General features: G+C 35.2%; 1 long non-coding RNA gene across 1 annotated transcript; it reads right to left on the bottom strand.

The window, feature by feature from the left end:
* Positions 1-2,763: 2,763 nt before the first annotated feature.
* LOC124457540 lies at positions 2,764-3,868 on the bottom strand. Its single transcript, XR_006952652.1, has 3 exons — positions 3,773-3,868; positions 3,453-3,588; positions 2,764-2,934 (listed from the first exon to the last, which is right to left on the bottom strand). It is a non-coding gene; the product is annotated as an uncharacterized LOC124457540 (long non-coding RNA).
* Between the last annotated feature and the right edge of the window lie 379 nt (positions 3,869-4,247).

Raw genomic sequence — 4,247 nt, 5'->3', positions numbered from 1 at the left:
AAATTTTGGTCAATTACAAAGACAGACATGAGCTAATTAAATGATAAGATAATTTATTACTTAACTTTGGTATACAAATAAATCTTAGTTGGACTAAAAAACAACTTTGACCATGACGAATGAAATCTATGCTGTGTGTTGTAGCAATAGTTGGTAGTTGAGTAATATATTCTTGCAGTAAATCTCATAGACCAAATTTCCACTATTTATTTTATTTTAATAGAATCCTTCTCCTGTAGTTTTTTACTAGAAATAAATATAAACTGTATGGCGGAACTGTCCTGAGAATTAAAAGCAATGATCTTTAATTTTGTGAATTGTCTTGAAAACCTATGCTCATATTTTATTTTCCTTTTAAACTCAAACAATACTCAACATTGCTCAATTGATGATTGTATATGCTTTATCTGTAATAGTAGTTTGTTCCTACCGATTCAATAAAACATAAAAAATGATTAAATTTGATAATTCAAAGTGGAAGTGGTATATGGAAAACACAATTTACAAGTACTTCTTGCCAACTTTACATAACATCAGCTGTGGATTCAAGCATTAATTGATGTCAAATACTGGAAAGAAATATAAAGGAAAAGGAGGAGGACGAACATTTTGATCTTCCAAGAGATCCCAAAAGGTGAAATTTTAATCACAAATCAAATTTTGCTGTTAGAAATCAAATAAAACAACCTTTTCATACCCTAGTCATTTGTCTTTCCAGATCAAAGGAATGGGTGATTCTCAGCAGAAGAGAGGATCTTATGAACAAGGATGCAAACTACCTTTACAAAAATTGTCGATTATGCACTGATCACTTAGAAGATATGATGTTTGCAAATGATTTTAAAAGTCGATTAAAGACTAATGCAAAACCCACTCTATTTAGCATTCCAAATGCACCCCCCCACTGTTGGCACAAAATGGAAAACAATTAAAAGAGTGGACCAATCACATATACAAGGTAAACACCAAACCTAGTTTCAAGATGAAATTAGACAAATTTTAACAAATTTATTTTACAGCCAAAAAATCTAAAATGGATAAAGATCAGGAAAAAAGGAAAGATGGTATAAGAAGTTTTATTGTATGATTTCATTGTTGAGTCCAAAAATACATGGGAAACTATTTCAGTTCTAATTCTTGACCATTAGTATTGGTGAGATGTAATTATAGCTAAAGTTATTCATTTTGCATTTTATTTTCCATCTCAAGCTTTTGGTCACCACTTTGAATTAGTTATTACTCTTAAGTTTATGTTTAGAGCCACCAGATACACATTCACCATTGCACGAAGTTGATGAAAGTGGGCCTAGTACAGAACGCCAAACTTCAGATTTTTCTTGCCAAACAAGTGCTATACTATCCAATAATACACCTAGAAAACAAAAACAACGAAATTTAAAAAAAGCACAGGCAAGGAAAATAAGTCGTTTTATGCATGCAAAGAAAAATCCATCAACACATAAAAATTTGGGAAAAGCATTGGAAAAGCTGCCTAAAAACCTTGCTCATTTTGTGCAAGTGCAAATTAAGCTTTGTGAAAGAAAAAAGAAAGGGAGACGATACTCACCACAGATGAAGTCCATTGCTGTGTCCTTGTATCATGCTAGTGGAAGAGCCTATCGTATGCTCTCGTAATTAGTCATTCTTCCTTCCAAAACATCATTGCGCAGATACATCTCTAAGATGCCAGCTGCAACTGGAATATCTCAGGGAGCACTAAATATCATAAAGAAAAAAGTGGACCATATGAGAGAAAATGAGAAATTATGTAATTTGTGTATAGACGAGATATCTCTCAAAACCAACTTATTCTATGATATGACCAATGACAAAATAATTGGCCTTGAAGATTATGGAAGTGGCACAAGAACGAATAAACTGGCAAATTCAGCACTTGTCCTCTTGCTCAGAAGCATTTCGGGAAAATGGAAGCAACCACTTGGTTATGTATTGGTAAATGGAGGATGTCCTACAAGAGAAATGGAAGAGCTGATGAAGGATGCAATTGACAAAGTCAAAGGAATTGGGTTGAATGTTGTTGTAGTAATGTCTGATTTGGGGAGCAATTTTCAAAGTTTGGCTAAGCACCTGAACATCAGTCCAGAGAGTCCTTGGTTTATGCACAATCAAAGAAAGATTTATTTGATGTTTGATCCACCACATCTGATCAAATGTGTTAGAAATAATTTGATGAAATACACTTTCAAGTTCAACCAGTTCACAGCCATGTGGCAGGATATTGTGGATTTCTACAATAAAGATAAAAAGTTGTCAATGAGAGCAGCACCTAAACTGACTGATAAGCACATTGCACCAAACAACTTTGCAAAGATGAAGGTAAAATATGCCACCCAACCTTAAGCCACACAGTAGCAGCATCCATATGCACATATGTAAGTGTTGGATGTCTGCCGTCATCAGCTATGGGCACTGCAGAATGCCTTTTGAAGTTTGATTCTCTGTTTGATTCTGTGAACGTTTCAACAGTACATTCAGAAAAGTCTTTAAAATGTGCATTGACCAATACCTCTCCACACCTCAACTTTTATGAGCAAGCTATTCACTTCCTATCTAATCTCAAGATTTTTCATGGCAGCCAAGATGTAACTGGCAGAGTAAAGTGCATCAATGGATGGCTAATTACCATAAATGCGATTTGTCAGATTTGGGATAACCTTCACCAAAATTATGGGCTTAAGTTTCTTCTAACAAGAAGATTAAATACTGACCCAATAGAGAACTTTTTTGGAGCAATTTGTCAGCAGGGTGGCAACAGCGACAATCCGACCTCCATCCAGTTCACCCGTGCTTTCAGGAAGCTGTTTTTTAGTTCATTCTTAAATTCATCACAAGGCAACTGTGATGATGACTTTGATGACTTACTGGCACAATTCTGCAAAGCTGACTCAAGCATTCCTGTTTTGATTTCTCCATCTAAAAACACAAAAACTGACGATGTTGAGACAAGGGATTACAAGAAAAAGGAGGTTGGTGACAATTTAATGAAAGAGAATCGAATTGCTTATGTGGCTGGATACTGACTCCAGAAATATTTTGAAAAGCACAAGTGTTCCATATGTGAGTCAGTTATCGTTACAGACCAACTTGATGATAGCAGAAATCTGCTTTTCTACTTCAAGGCATATGAGTCAGACAAGAGCTTTGGCGGTCTCCTAGCACCAAAAGTATCATTTTATGAATATATCACCAAAATTGAAGACATATTTGTCACAGAATTCTCCACTTATACAAAAAGTGTAGGTATTTTGAAAAAGATTCTTCAGCAGCTACAAAAAGCTCCAATCCCATTTGAACAGTGCTCGCATTTTTCAATTGATTATCTTGTCAAACTCTTTCTAAGAATGAGGATTTACTATGCCATCAAGTTTGCAAATCGTAATCTATCAGCCGCCAAGTTCAAAAAAAATAAAAAGTACGTAAAAGTGACTCACCTTTAGAAGGAAAATAAATGAACCCGCATACACCTTGGATGAATCAAATGAAAGTGACCGTCAAGATTCAATGCTTTTTCAATACATTATGATGGAGGTCATCTGAACTTCTAAACTGCATCAAAGTGCCAAACCACTGTAAGTAAAAAATTCCAAGAGATTTCAAACTTAATGTCATTAACGAGGCAAAATAAAAAAAAATTCTATTGACTGCTGTTTACAAAGCTGAGGAGCGGTCACAGTCACAGAACGAAATGTAAGATTTCGAGCTTTACAACACGTTTAATTACGTTGTAAAAAAAGAAAGACATAGAATATACCTCAAATTTTGTCAAACTCTCGCTAGGAACAAATCTACGACCTTATTGAAGAGATACAGGCAAATATTTGTACTTCTCTTTACAATCCTTATATTGTTTGTCCGAAATTGACTGGCTAGGAAGATGGCGGCCGAGATGCGCGAAGCAGCATGCGCGGCCCCCAAAACATCAAAGGTTCTGACAAGAGTGGCCCTTCTGTATAGTATATATTCTGTTCCTCTGCTTTGTGGTAGATGCCCATCTGTTGAAGACAGCATTCGCTGAAAATATTTCTCAGTTTCAATACATATGTCAATGACACTTTTTGTTGGTTTTATCAAACCACCTTTATCTTTTAATGACAGGAAATAAGATTCTGCAGATTGTTGACTTGAACCAAGTGCTCCACAGCAATAGAACAGGTAATATTTCTTGTAAACCATCTTCACAACAAAGCCGGGTATATATGATATAGCAGCAGTCTCAAATTCTGAGA

This window comes from Xenia sp. Carnegie-2017, unplaced genomic scaffold (assembly GCF_021976095.1).
Source record: "Xenia sp. Carnegie-2017 unplaced genomic scaffold, XeniaSp_v1 HiC_scaffold_6, whole genome shotgun sequence".
NCBI classification, from domain to species: domain Eukaryota; kingdom Metazoa; phylum Cnidaria; class Anthozoa; order Malacalcyonacea; family Xeniidae; genus Xenia; species Xenia sp. Carnegie-2017.
The sequence above is the reverse complement of the archived record's forward strand: the minus strand, read 5'-3'. Positions and strand labels throughout refer to the sequence as shown.